Source organism: Bombina bombina, chromosome 2, assembly GCF_027579735.1.
Source record: "Bombina bombina isolate aBomBom1 chromosome 2, aBomBom1.pri, whole genome shotgun sequence".
Taxonomy (NCBI): domain Eukaryota; kingdom Metazoa; phylum Chordata; class Amphibia; order Anura; family Bombinatoridae; genus Bombina; species Bombina bombina.
This window is the reverse complement of record NC_069500.1, coordinates 553,872,003-553,888,434: the sequence shown is the minus strand read 5'-3', so window position 1 is coordinate 553,888,434 and position 16,432 is coordinate 553,872,003.

Sequence of the window (16,432 nt, the reverse complement as noted above, 5' to 3'; positions counted from 1 at the left end):
GCGATCTATATCCCAGGTGTAGAGAACTGGGAGGCAGATTTTCTAAGTCGTCAGACTTTTCATCCGGAGGAGTGGGAACTCCATCCGGAGGTGTTTGCTCAGCTGGTTCGGCTATGGGGCACACCAGAGTTGGATCTGATGGCGTCTCGTCAGAACGCCAAACTTCCTCATTACGGCTCCAGGTCAAGGGATCCTCAGGCTATACTGATAGATGCTCTAGCAGTACCCTGGTCATTCAACCTGGCTTATGTGTTTCCACCTTTCCCTCTCCTTCCACGTGTGATTGCCAGAATCAAACAGGAGAGAGCATCAGTGATTTTGATAGCGCCTGCGTGGCCACGCAGGACTTGGTATGCAAACCTGGTGGACATGTCATCCCTTCCACCATGGTCTCTGCCATTGAGATAGGACCTTCTGATTCAAGGTCCATTCAAGCATCCAAATCTAATTTCTCTGCAACTGACTGCTTGGAGATTGAACGCTTGATTCTATCAAAGCGGGGTTTCTCTGAGTCAGTCATAAATACCTTGATTCAGGCTCAAAAGCCTGTTACCAGGAAAATTTATCATAAGATATGGCGTAAATATCTTTTTTGGTGCGAATCCAAAGGCTTCTCCTGGAGTAAAATCAGGATTCCTAGGATTTTGTCTTTTCTCCAAGAGGGATTGGAGAAAGGATTATCAGCTAGTTCCCTAAAGGGACAGATATCTGCTCTGTCTATTTTGTTGCACAAGCATCTGGCAGATGTTCCGGACGTTCAGGCTTTTTGTCAGGCTTTAGTTAGAATTAAGCCTGTGTTTAAACCTATTGCTCCGCCATGGAGTCTAAATTTAGTTCTTAGAGTTCTTCACGGGGTTTCGTTTGAACCCATGCATTCTATAGATATTAAGCTTTTATCTTGGAAAGTTTTCTTCCTAGTTGCTATCTCTTCAGCTTGAAGAGTTTCTGAACTATCTGCATTACAATGTGACTCTCCTTATCTTGTGTTCCATGCTGATAAGGTGGTTTTGCGTACCAAGCCTGGGTTCCTACCTAAGGTTGTTACTAACAGGAATATCAATCAAGAAATTGTTGTTCCTTCTCTGTGTCCTAATCCTTCTTGTAAGAAGGAACGTCTGTTGCAGAACTTGGACGTGGTTCGTGCTTTGAAATTTTATTTACAGGCAACCAAAGATTTTTGTCAAACATCTTCTTTGTTTGTTGCCTATTCTGGAAAGCGTAGGGGTCAAAAGGCTACAGCGACTTCTCTTTCCTTTTGGCTGAAAAGCATCATCTGTTTGGCTTATGAGATTGCTGGACAGCAGCCTCCTGAAAGGATTACAGCTCATTCTTCTAGAGAGTTAGCTTCCACATGGGCTTTTAAAAATGATGCTTCTGTTGAACAGATTTGTAAGGCTGCGACTTGGTCATCGCTTCATACCTTTTCTAAATTTTATAAATTTGATACTTTTGCTTCTTTGGAGGTTATTTTTGGGAGAAAGGTTTTGCAAGCAGTGGTGCCTTCCGTTTAGGTTCCTGTCTTGTCCCTCCCTTCATCCGTGTCCTAAAGCTTTGGTATTGGTATCCCACAAGTTAGGATGTATCCGTGGACTCAGACTTTATGCTTACCTGATAAATTTCTTTCTTTTGCAATGTACCGAGTCCACAGCCCGCCCTGTCTATTCAAGACAGATAGTATTTTTTTATGTAAACTAAAGTCACCACTGCACCTTATAGTTTCTCCTTTTCTTCCTTGGCCTTCGGTCGAATGACTGGGGGGTGGAGTTAAGGGGGGAGCTATATAGACAGCTCTGCTGTGGTGCTCTCTTTGCTACTTCCTTTCAGGAATGACAATATCCCACAAGTTAGGATGAATCCGTGGACTCGGTACATCGCAAAAGAAAGAAATTTATCAGGTAAGCATAAATTTTGTTTTCCTTTGATGTCTGCTTGTTTCATAAGACACTGAGTGTGAATCATTTGTATAAATTGTGTTAGGTGGGGAGGTTTTGAGCATATCCATCTTTTGAGGATCAGTTTCCTAGCTTAGAAGTATTGCGGTATTAAGAAACTGGTCATTACATGAAGGATGATTATATCCCAGTAGGAAGAAGGTATCTTGAATTGATAAATTTAATCTAGTCTGGCAGACCCTTGACAACCAATACTGTATTTTTTTCCAAAATTTAGCTATTTTAGGACAAGTCCAGAACAGGTGTCTGATATCTGGACTGGCAGTTGAGCATTTAGCGCATTTGTCACTTGCATTTAAGATCCATTTAGACCATATTTTGGGGGTGATATAACTTAAGTGAATACATTTTGTCTGCATTTCTATAATCCATAGCATGGGTGGCTCAGTATGTAAGCATAAAACTTTTCGTAATCATCGCTTCAGGGATATCCTGTTTAATTAATCTACTCCATCTTTCATTCAAATTCTGCATGACAGTTGGAACTTTAACTGCAGCAATTAAGTTATAAATATGGGTGATGGAGTGTTTTCCCTGTTTAGTCAGGGTACATATTTTATCGATATTATTACTGATTTTATAATTAAGACCCTCGGTTATCAGTTGCCTTGCATAATGCGAGCTTTGAAGATAAGCAAACTTACTATGTTGAGGTAGGTTAAATTTATCTTGTAGTTGTGTGAAGCTTATATTATTAGCTGCCGGATTTATTAATTCTGATATTGTGTTTACCCAAAATTTCGAGTTATGGGAGGAAAGCAGATTAGCCCTACCTGGTATAAATGTAGGATTTCCTCGGAGTGGTAGATATTTTGTGGTTTTATGCGAGAATCCCCACCATCTACACAGTTTAGACCATGCCCTTAAAGGATCTCTAAATAGAATATTGTTTTTTATTTGAGGTGGAAGCGAGTGTATTGAGGCATGCAGTAGAAAAGCTAGATGTATAGGATGTGCTATGGCTTCTAGATTGCGGTAATTAAAGATCGAAGTACCTGACATCCATTCAAAAATCAATTTACTCAGTGTTGCCCAATTATACCATTCTATATTTGGTCATTTAAATCCACCCTTGTCTATTGGAAGAGATAATTTGAGACGATTTATACGCTGTTTCTTATTATTCCAGATAAATCTAGAAAATCCACTTGAGATGATAGTCATATCTGCTCAATTTAGCAAAATGGGTAATAACTGTAGGGGATATAAAAGTTTAGGCATTACCATCATTTTTAGTAAATTAATTCGGCCTGATAATGTTATTGATAATTTGGCCCATCCCGAAAGTAGAGACTTAATTTGTGCTATTACTGTAGGTATTACTGTAGGTATATTTAATTTATAAATAAAATTTGGGTTTGTGTGTAACCATATGCTAAGATATTTAAATGGACCAGAATTGATCTTAAACCTAGAGTAATCTAATACAAAGTCATCTGGGTTATAAAAGTGGATCAGTTCAGATTTATCAAGGTTTACCTTATGACCTGAAATATTCCCAAATAATTCCAGTATAGACAAAATTTTGGAATTGTAATTCCTGAGTTCTGTATATATAATATTAAGTCATCATATATAGTGAGAGATGGAGTGAGTGGGGATCAATCCTCACTCCCTACAATGAGTTCCTAATATAAATAGCCAATGGCTCTATAGCTAAATTAAACAGCAGGGGTGAGAGCGGGCACCCCTGTCTGGTGCCTCTCTGAAGAGTGAAAGATTGAGAGACCTCTACATTGACAATAACTGCAGTGATAGTTTTCTGGAAATCTCCTTTGATTCCGAAATGAACTAAAGAGGTTATTAAATGGTCCCATTCAACCCAGTCGAACACCTTCTCTGTGTCAATAGTAAGGAGATACTCGTCTGGAGATGATCCTGACCTTTTATCACCCCTATGCTGCAAGAAATGGAATATTACTGCCAAGGTTTTCTGAATATTAGAGACAGATGATCGTTGCCTCATAAAGCCTGTTTGATCTTTGTGGATGATTTTACCCACTACTGCAGCCAAAATAGTTGTAAATAATTTATAGTCGTTGTTCGACAACAATATAGGCCTATACGAGGTAGTAGAGGTAGGGTCTTTGTCTGGTTTTAAGATTAGGAAAATGTGGGCATCAGCAAAGTTACCAGAAGGAATGGCTGATCCATTTAAATAGGCAGTGAATATAGAAGTTAGTACTGGACTGTTCTCTTTTTGTAGAATTTTATAATATTCTATCAGTATTTTATCTGGTCCTGCGGCTTTACCTAACTTGCCTTTTTGAATAGCTTTCTGAACTTCTATAGTTCCCATTGGGGCATTTAATTGATTAACTTGGTCTGAGGTTAAAATAGGGGTTTCAACTTGAGACCAAAAATCTTCTTTATCTCTTGATGCAATCAAGTTTTTAGATTTAAGTGTTTTATAAAAATGTACAAATTCTTCCATGATATTTTTGCTATCTGTATAAGTAGTATTATTGGAACCTATGGATGTAATTAACGATTTAGGGTATATTGTTTTAACTGTATTTGCCAATATTTTCCCTGTCTTGTTACTGAACCTATAGAAACGTCCGTTCCTATGGGATTGGAACTCTCAAAGTCTCTTTTTCTCATAGTATTGCTTTCTGTTCTGAGATGATGGATTATTAAGATATATATTATACACATTGGCCATAGCAGTATCGGTATCATGGTCCATCCGTCGGCATTTTAAATTATAGTGAGCTGTAAAACTAGTAATTTGTCCTCTTAGGACTGCCTTAGAAGTTTCCCAATATAAACTAGGAGTTTCTATATGTTCAGAATTAAAACTATTATATTCATGACATTGTGCTTGTAGGTGTTTTCTGAACTCTTGATTCTGGTAAAGATATGTAGGAAACCGCCAGGCCCTTTGAGGAGGTTTATTTAAGGAGAATTGTAGTTACAGCCTTATAGGGGCATGGTCAGATATGATGATATTAGTAATGTCTTTATGCAAAATATGCTTGAACAATTGTGGTGAGCATAGGAAGTAATCTATACGAGAGAGAGAGATGTATGTGCTTTAGATAGACATTTAAAGTCTCTCTGCTTTGGATGTTGAGATCTCCACGGGTCTATAAGATCCAGGATGTTTTTTAAATTATTAATATTGTTAATTCCCTTTCTATATCTCCTGTTAGTTGTCTCCCCGCGATGTAGGCTATCCTTTTTTGATTTCCGATCTATAGGGAGAGACTGTAAAAAATTTAAATTTCCCCCTAGCAGGATGGGCTTATCTGCACTGGCAGAGCCTTTCTGATCAAAATTGCCACCCCTTTTTTTCCGACCCTTAGTATGGGAGAAAAGTACTTGTCCCACCCATCTAGTTATAAGTTTCTTGTGTTCTATATCAGTGAGGTTAGTTCCCTGCAAAAGTGCTATCTGTGTTGGTACGCTTCAAGTGTTGAAGAATAATGCTTCTCTTAGCTGGGGAGGTAATGCCTCAGACATTACAATAAACAATTTTAAGAGGAAAAATTATTACCTATATTCAAAATAGTTAGGTGTATAAAAGAGTGTTTGTAAAAAAATTTGATTGGATATTATAAGAAAAATCCCGTGGTTTTAAAAAGTGCATAAAGTAGATTATAAAGTAATCAAGTGCCATATGTCCACTATGTAAGTGAAGTGATGTTTGTTTGTTTTTTAGTTCTACTGTCATTATGTTGTCGTTTGACCCTTGAAGTCATTGTCTCTAGACTATATGAGGATAAAAAAATTCCCTTCTCTACTTAAGATGGACACCGAGATTTGTGAATCTTAATTCTAGGGGGGAAACAGGGCTTTTACTGTTATTACTTTGGAAACTTGCTGTTTGTGAGGTCCTTCTGTGATTTACATATATATCTCCTGAACTAGAAACGCAATCAATAACTATACACACATACCTAAAAATATAGAACTTGATATAAATGCTGTAAGGGATGAAGAAATTAGCATCAATAACAGTACATTTCTCCCTTTTCCCCTATCCAGATAGAGATAATGTCCCTTGATTCGGCCCCTTGAGTATTGATAAAAATGTTAGGTCCTGTTGGAGTTGTCAATCTTAATTTGGCAGAGTATAGCAGTGAGACCTGCCTGCCTTGATTATATAACTTGGTGCAAAAAGGGGCAACTTCTTTTCTTCTTCTGGTAATTTCTGCTGAAAAGTCCTGAAAAAGAAGTAATTTGTGTCCTTCGTGAGATCTTGTGACATCTGATTTAGCTATATATGCTCTTAAAATAGCTACTTTCTCCTGGTATCTAAGTAGTTTAAAGAAAATCTGTCTCGGACCTGATTAGATGCTGATGACTCATTCCACTTCAAGTGGCATATCCATATTTAATTGTAGAAGTTTAGGTAGCGTTAAGGCTGTGAAGTTCAGTAGGTCTTTATTCTTGATCATTTCTGGTACTCCAACTATTCTTAAGTTGTTACGTCGAGAATAGTTCTCAAGGTCTTCTAGTTTTCCATTTTTAGATATTGATAGTATTTATATGTTGAGAGTCCTCGATATCAGAGATTATTTGCTCTGCATGTTGAAGACGAGAGGAATACTCTCTAAATTCACTAGTTTGTGTGTCCAATCCTGTCTGTAATGTTTCCATTTTTGGTGGGAAAAAAGCTCTTGCAGTAATGGTTGTATACTTTCTTGGCTGGAATCTTTAACAGATGAGGTAGAAGAATCTAGTTGGTTTTCAAGCGCTTGCTTTTGTCGTCTGTCTGCTTTTGTTTTGTAGCCATTGTGGAGGTAGACTGTATCTGGGCTACTTTAAAATATTTATCCACTTTCATGAGTGGGGAGGTCAGAAGATCACAGCTGTGTTTGTTTTTATTCAGATGTATCAGTTCTGCACAGGCTTCTCAGCAGTGTTTTTATTAAGTGTAGCTAGAAAAATGAGTTTCCACTAGGGGGGGCCTTGTGAACATGGGTATTTATGGGCTGCCCCTAATAGTTGTGTATAGGCATATGTAGTAATTTTTTTTGTTGAAACAACACATCCCTAGATTGGGATGAAGAAGAAAGAAATGCCTCTAGCCACAAGACTAAGATTGTAAGAAGATTTAAAGGGACACTGAACCCAACTTTTTTCTTTCGTGATTCAGATAGAGCATGCAATTTTAAGCAACTTTCTAATTTACTCCTATTATCAATTTTTCTTCGTTCTCTTTCTATCTTTATTTGAAAAAGAAGGCATCTAAGCTTTTTTTGGTTCAGACTCTGAACAGCACTTTGTTATTGGTGGATGAATGTATCCACCAATCAGCAAGAACAACCCAGGTTGTTCACAAAAAATGGGCCGGCATCCTTACTTACATTCTTGCATTTCAAATAAAGATACCAAGAGAATGACAAGAATTTGATAATAGGAGTAAATTAGAAAGTTGCTTAAAATTTCATGCTCTATCTGAAACACGAAAGAAAAAATTTGGGTTCAGTGTCCCTTTAAGGAAATCTTTTTTAAAATGTAAGCTTTATTGTTTCATAAAGATAAAAAGACAGCTTCATGCAAATGGATACCCTGTTAGCTGCCCACATACAAAGACCAATTAAGAACACTTCAACACTGGTACAAGTAAATAATAACTCCAACTTATATTAATGTGGTTATTGTTGATAGTCAACCCCCTGTTTCCTGGCCGATAACAGCATACCTCGGCTTCAGGTGACAGGGATGATTAACATCTAAAACAAGAATATAAAAGTGCAAATAGAGGTGCACTGTGAAGCACAAGTGGGTTTCAGCTGTCTTCGCAACCTTTCTCAATGTGGAATGACAAACCGAGGCCCGGGTGCTGCCCTTTACCCTTTGATATACACAACCCTGAATGTTAATTATCCAATGGTATTGCGGTACAGACCTCTGGGTGCAGAAATGCAAAAATGGTCAGATGATATAAATAAATTAACTTCTGATCTAAAAAAACAAAAGTACTACTGAAGGAGATAATTTAGAGGAATGGCTACAACCATTAAAAGATCTGAAGAAAATTTGGAAAAAACAAATTAAGGGACAGTGGAATCTAGGCATGTACGACTTCTATCAGAAAAATAATGTTATACCTAGAGGCCTACGACTGAAAACTTTCCCATCATTGTGTGATTTAAAACAAGAACTTAAGATGAAATGGGAGGAAGCACTGAATGCTCCCTAAAATTAATTGGATATCTTGTAGAACATGAAACAGATAAACTCAAAGAAGTAACAAAGGAAATCACCAAAATTAGTGAGGACTTAAAACATTTTGAGTTAAGGGAAGATTTCCAAAAATCTTATAACAAAATTAAAAGTGAGGTTGAAAGATTTGCCAAGTTTATTTCGGACAAAAAAGAGAGAAAGATAGACAGAGACTTAACAGATTATGCTCAGGGAAAGGTATATTCTTAGAGTAACAGTAATAATAAATATCCAGACTCTGACGGTACAGACAAAGAATACGATTCCACTGACGTTGAACTCTCGGAGGGAGAACAAGTCCCAAAGTCCATACTTAATAATAAAAAAACTAAATCACATATTAAATTGGGGAGTACCCCTTTAGGCGTAGGACTAGGAGAGGAAGAGGGAATACAACCTCACACAAGACGACAGGTACGATTCAACCAGAAAACACAATCCTACAAGAACCAATCCCACAAAAAGAAATTAACAACACTAAAGATGAGACCATGAACCTTAATATTGCCAACCTATCTGATAAAACTGTAACCCCAGCACATATCTCTGCACTCAAAAAAGGTCTATCCTTTGTACCGACCAACCAAATAGATACATTTGAGGCTATTAAAGATACACATCTATTTGTCAGAATTTGTTTATTGAGAAAGTACTTTTCTAATACAGAGGACCCCAATATTTTGTCTCAAACAACCTAATAACACTGTTAGGAGAGAATTATGATGTGACAAATGAAGTAACTAATGAACCAACTCAAAAGAGTTGGCGTAAAGTATTAAAACCAAAAATCACAATTCATTCCCCCTAGTAATATATCACCCCAATCTGTTACATTCCTGAACCTAGTCTGCAATGATATACTAACTATGAATGATTCTAAACATAGCATTGAAGCTAATCTGTCCAAGTCAGAAATAGAGGCTATTAGGGAATTATCCAGCTGGGTAGATGTACAAATAAAAAACAGTGACAAGGGGGGCAATATAGTGTTATGGCCTACAACTATGTATGTTGAGGAGGCTGCTATAGATAGTTAAACAACTTGAAAAGTTACAAAAAATTATTGAGGAACCCAACAGAACACTTTCTCCAAAATTAAAATATTTTGATTGATATTGTTCTTTCTAAGATTGTTATTGATAAAAAAGAACACACATATCTTTCAGTAACTAATCCAAGAATAGCCACTTTATATTTCTTACCCAAGATTCACAAAAATATTTCTTTCCCACCTGGGAGACCTATCATTTCCGGGATAAGGTCCCTAACAGAAAAGGTTAGCAAATACATTGATGCTAGACTAAGAAATGTAGTAGAAAACCTTCCATCCTATACCAGGGATACAATGCATATCTTAAACAAAATACAGAACATTTAGATTAGTCAGCACTCCTTACTTGTTACTTGTGACGTTGAATCACTATATACAAGTATTAAGACGGAATGGGGAATTAAAGCAGAAAAAGAAGCAGAATTAGATGTGGAGATTAAAGACTTCATTATTAGACTCTTGAATTTTGTCCTTACCCACAACTATTTTGTCTTTTTTGGTACTGCTATGGGCACATCATGTGCACCAACTTATGCTAATATATACCTGGGTTGGTGGGAAGAGATGGTAGTGTTCGATGACTCACTTAAGAATTACACCCATTATATCTCCCACTGGTCCAGGTATCTAGATGATATTCAATTTTATAAGAGGGCCCTGTATAATTATTGGAAGACTTTGTGAAAACACTAAACACAAATCCATTTGGACTATTCCTGAATTACAACTCAAGTACAGAAAAAGTAGAATTCTTAGACTTAAACATTTGCAAACAAGGTGATCAATTAACTACTGAACCTGTAGTAATCACCATCCATCTACTGTTAAACTGACAACCTGACCACAAGCCATTTTGATAGGAATAGGAAGAAAAAGACAATCTATAAAGGCTCCACACCATGTGGACATTGTAAAACATGCCAATTTATTATGAAAAAGGAAGCCATCACTGATAGGTTTGACAAAAACTGGAAAATAAAGACCCATATCAACTGTCAGAGTAATAACATAATATACTGCTTATCGTGTTCATGTGACATTCTTTATGTAGGGATGAACACACGTAAATTGAGTGTCAGGGTAACTGAACATTTAAGCAACATCCGTAATGCTCAAAAAGACATTGATAAGGGGAAACAAATTACCAGTGTGGCAAGGCATTTTCTGAAGTTCCATGCAGGAAAAAAAAATCCTTAAAATGTTGGGGCTTAGAACAAGCTAGACCAGAAATCAGGGGTGGCAATTGTGAGAAAATCCTGTTGTAAAAAGAAACAAATTGGATTTTCAAACTAAATACAGCTATGCCCAACGGGATGAATAAAGCAAACAATTATTGGGACTTTTTATAACAACTGTAATAAGAAATAACATTACTTAAAGACAGAGCTCAACAAACTCAGGAACCAGGAAGCCACTGGCTTCTAGAATTTTACCCCTGGCTCCTAACTTTTTGGGTGATTGACCATATATGTATATAAAAATACCACTGCCTGGCTTCTAAAAGTATGTCTGGCTCTGAAATATTCTTACTGGCTCCGAAATTTTGAACAGATTTGTCGACCACTGTTTAAAGATATAGGTTGTCACGTAGACATAAAGATACAGTATGTACCTTGAAATGGTGTAATAATTACTAGTACATTAGTATCCTCTGAGCAGTACATATTTCCAATTGGATTGATGGCTGATCACAATAATAAAGAATGTCAGTTTATGTGTCAGAAATTTAATGGTACATCATAAACAATATACTATGATAATATCCATGTATGCAAATCAGTTACATCCTTCCCAATTAAACAAGAGATACAATTTGATCTCATAATCCTAAAATCATTTTACTATAATCATATAATATAGATAACTAAATGGCAAGGATGTGTATTATGTAGATTTAAATACATGTCCCATATTAATATATACGGGTAGTATGGTGAGACTTGTAAATTGTAACTTGGTCTCAAACATAACAAGGAAATTATAAACTACTCTATGATACACAGTACACTAATTGGAATGTTTACCATTAATAAGTGCTGCCCATACACAACCTATACATTTATTAATATCCATAACCACACTACAGGCAATGTACAATTGGTATTGCATCTAAGTATTTACATACTACTGTTTACTCAAGGAGAAGGGATCTATTATCTACTGTATTGTAATATAAGAATTTCTGTCCATGGTCATTGATGAGAGAATTGTCTCACATCTCTCCATACTAGTTGCCTCTCAGGCAGTAATTTGAGTGACACGTTAGAGTGGATTACCTTGGTGATAATCTCACAATAGATGCATATATTATTCTCATGGGTATAAATTATTTTACTCGTATGACCTAGATAACAGATTTAGTACATTTATCATGCTCAGCTAATATGTCGAAGGAATTGTGACTGCTAGGTTTGCTATACAAGTCAATACAATTGGAACGAGACATGTAGTTAACTTTACCATTATATCAGCAGTCTAACACCACAGAACACTAACTGACTAGCACTAATCGGCATCCAATTACTACACATCCCTATAACACGCCCACATTAATGACGAAAAAATTACAGTAAGTGGGTAGTTGAAACGATTTATAGTACAAGTGTTATTGAAGTACAACATTGTACAACCGGATACTTTTACCAGCATATAATAATGTGTATGTGTCCTATATTGCAAATCATGCATGTAGAAGTTGTAGGGAGGAGATGTGTGCACTCGTCTATATATCTGATGCACCATCTCGCTAAATCGGACATAGCTTGCTTGGAGATATTTGTATTGCGAACGCTGACTCTTTAGCACAAAGATGTGATTTTGATGTCCTTAATATCAGCAATCACTTAATTGTGACGAGTCAGGCATTACACGCATCTAAACATAAACAAGACAAACACAAGCCGATAACCAATCGGAACATTACGGAATCACACGCCTACTCTATGACACGTATAATAACAGGATTGGGTAACTTGAGGAGTGTGTAATCTGTACCGCGATAGCATTGGATTATTAATGTTCAGGGTTATGTATATCAAAGTTATATTATAGTTTAGGGAGAATGGGGGGATTTTGGCATTTAAGCCAAGTGTAGAATTATACACTCATTATTAGAATTAGAAGAAATATTAAAATTTAACACTTTATTAACAAATATGCAAAGACAAACATTACCATAGGTAGATACTATAGTTCAAAAAGAGTCTGGGTATAGTTCCTTCCAGTCCCCACAAATAGAATTTAAGCAATACAGTATCTATCTACAATTTAAAAAGAGATACTATGAAGGCCTTAAAGAAACATGGGAATTCCACTGCCAGTTTCTATCAGTCAATTGCCTTTAAATAGCATCTATATTAAAAATAAAAAAGGGGCTATAGAGTCTGTAAAGGCGTGTAGTTGTAATAAGCTAGTATTAGGCAAATCAAGAGAGGTAAGGTGCTTTGTAATTCACAATCAATCCAATTCCCAACAGTTTTCACACTGTCTATAAGGCTGTGCGCTCAAAGGCGACCTCCTACCTGCGTACTGCTCTGATTTAACAGAGTCGGCCGATTTCTGACTGAGTTCCCTATATACAGCTTTCTATATATCACACACACATTGCAGCATACAATTATTATATCCAATACTACCGGTCAATATCATAGTCCTCTAAGTCTATATCAATAAAAAGAGGTGACCCTGTTTGTAGTGGATACAGATTGGGCTATACTTATGTTGCGGGGCAGTAACTATAAGGCTGTCATTCGTCTTACTAGTATCAACGAATTTTCTAATGTCTAGCATATGCCCCAATAGGAGCTGCAACGTTATCCCCAAATATGGCAACAATTGTATCCAGGCGGATATTCCGCTCGTGTATGCTATGTGATTGCTAGCAACCACGCTCAGAACAGACTCCGCCCGCCGACGCGTTTCCGTCACTGTAACGTGACTTCGTCAGGGCATAGGGCCAGCCCAGCGTTATGCTACGCTATTTATTCCCGATGGTTGTCAGGGTAACGGTTTGTGACTCAACCGATGTTATGCGGTAGTGTTAAAAAACCCGCTTGGCATTAGTTTAAATCATCTTGTCAGTCGTTTTACTGAACATAATATGTGTACGTTTTCCGCCACCTATTGTATGAAGATTACTGTTAAAGTCACCGCAAGTGGATATTGCATGTGTACTTTTACTTAATTGTATATATTGGCTTTATTATTTAGGATTATTCACAATGCTAATAGAAATTCTTATTCTCTGTCCTTTTTATTTCACATTTTTGTGTTTCTGAGAGTGTGATATAGGTGAATATATCATGTCTTAATCGCTGGTACATGATTTTAGCAGGTTCATAAATATCTGTCTAGAAGGTAATGTCTACAAAGTCTATCTCAGCCAGGGAACTAGTCACTGATCCCTAACCTATGTGATACAGCTCCAATATCTTGGTTTTGCTAGAGCTAGAAAAATTGTCTAGCTAGTATCATACACCAAACATTTGTCATCATTTCTGTTAGTATCAAACCACTGATCATTGTCATTATTTCTGTTAGTATGATCCTTATCTGGTGTGATATAGCTGCTGCATCCCATTAGGACATATTCCTTCAGTGTGAGAATGCTAATGTTTGTTATGCCAGTGATTACCAATATCCCTATTATTTATTTTGGATATATAGATTTTATTGTAACACTCCTATTCAATAAGGACTAATGTGAATATGCCTATTATTATATGCATTTTTAAAGAGTATCCAGGCATACCTTAAAGCCAAGTATATAAAATTTGTGTAGTGGTTTATAAAGAGCATTTAAAAGACATTGCCTCATTTAATCCTCGTGGTGATGAGGATTGTAGTTCGTGAATCCATCTACACTCTTTTTGTAGTAACATCTTAGTGATGTCTCCTTTTCTGCCTTTTACTTTGAGTTGTTCTATAGCAAAGAAAGATATGTCATATTTGTGTCCCAAGTGTACACTATTCATATGTCGTGCCACTGGTACGTCTCTGTTCCATTTTATGTCCCCTAAGTGTCCCAGGACCCTAGTTCGTAGTTCCCTAGAGGTTTCACCCACATAGATTTTGGGGCATTTGCACATTCCAACATAGATAACTCTCTTTGATCTACAGTTTAAGAAGTCTTTAATGGTATATTGTTTTCCCGTAACCGGGTGTTCAAAGATCTTAGTGGGGGTCATGTTTTTACAGGCTTGGCACCTACCACATTTATGATATCCTTTTGTTTCCCTTAACCATGTTCTTGGTTGGTCTTTTGAATAATGACTATTCATCACTAGATCTTTTAGGTTTTGTGCCCTTCTATAGGTTATTAAGGGATTAGCAGTAATTACTTCCCTGAGGTCCTCGTCCTCATTTAGTACGTGCCAGTGTCTTTGAATGATGTTTTTTACACTTACATTTTTAGTATCATAGGTCCCTATGATTCTTATTGGTTGTGGTGTTTCACTTGGTTGTTCTTTCAATCTGTTCTGGTTTTCCAGAAGTGACGATCTGTCTAGTGCTTTGGCCCTCTGATAGGCCCTTTTTAGACACCTTACAGGGTAACCCCTTGCTCTGAATCTGTTTTTTAATTCTTTTGCTTCAGCTTCAAAATCCATGTCTGTGCTACAGTTCCGTCTGGCCCGCAAATATTGGCCAAAGGGAATACCCAATTTCTGTTTTTTGGGGTGAAAACTCTCCCATTGGAGAAGACTATTAGTTGATGTTTCCTTTCTGTAAAGTTTAGTATTTAACGTCCCATCTATCTCTTTTCTTATTTTGAGATCTAAGAAGGAGATTTGTGTATCATTTATTACTGATGTGTATTTCATCCCATCTTTGTTATGGTTTAGCCAGAGCATGAAATCACTAAAATCGTCTTGGGTACCAGTCCATAGGATCAATACATTGTCTATATATCTAATATATAGATCCATAAACTTCATGTATGGATTGGTGTCTTCATTCAATATGCTTTTATGTTCGATCCACCCCAAAAATATATTTGCATAAGTCGGGGCACAGCATGTGCCCATTGCTGTGCCCCTTTTCTGCAGATAAACTTTCTTGTTAAACAAGAAATAATTATGTTTCAAGACATAATTCAAATGGTCAACAACAAAATCATCTTCTTCATTCCCTTTTGGATGGACAGTTCTCTGGAAAAAAGCTACTGCTTCTAATCCCAAATCATGGGAAATATTAGAATAAAGGCTTTCCACATCGATACTTGCTAGTAGAGTGTTACTTTCTATTGTCATGTTCTCTAGACACTTAAGAACATCTTTAGTATCTTGTACGTACGATGTTAAGGTATGTACAAACTGTCTCAATTTTTTGTCTATGAAAATACTGACATTTTCTGTTAAACAGCCATTCCCAGAGACTATGGGTCTCCCTGGTGGCTTAGCCATGTCCTTGTGGACTTTGGGTAGGCTGTAAAATGTAGCAATTCTAGGTGTTGTATTAGTCATAAAAGAATGTTCTGCTTTAGTTATCACTCTTTCTTGTAAGCCTCTATCTAGTAATGATGTTAACTCTCTGGTAAATGTTTCAGTTGGATCATGAGTAAGGACTTTATAATTTTCCATATTCCCTAGAATTTCATTGCACATTTGCTCATATTGTGTGTTGTTCATGATTACCATATTCCCTCCCTTGTCTGCATTTTTGATAGAGATATCCCTATTATCCTGTAGTTCTTTAAGGGCTATCCGTTCTCTGTAAGTTACATTCTTTTTAATTTTACTTCGTGGATTTAGTCCCTCAATCTCTGTGGTGACTAGGGATACGAATTTTTCAATTACTGGGTATTTTGCAATGGATGGCATAAATTTACTTTTAGGTTTTACCACACTTTCTTTTCTAGTGTTTGGTGTCTCTTCACTTTCGTTTAGTAGTGATAGCATTAAATTAACCATTTTGTGATCTTCTTGTGCTATACCCAGATCACTGAGGGAATTGGTGTTGGACATCTTATGAAACTTATGTAAAGCTAACTTTCTAGCGAATAAATGTATGTCTTTAATCCAATTGAATGTGTCGAAATGTGGAGTCGGTATAAATGTTGAGCCTTTATTTAATAAAGTATGATGTTCCTTAGATAGAGTCATGTCTGATAGATTAATCGTTTGTAAATTTTGTGTATTTACTTCTGTTTGTTTGGGGGTTTCGATTTCTTTGGTTGTCTTGTTCTTGTAGTTCTCTTTGGGGGGAACAAGTCCTTCTCTAAAAAAATTCTAGTGATTGATGGTTCGGTTGTGGC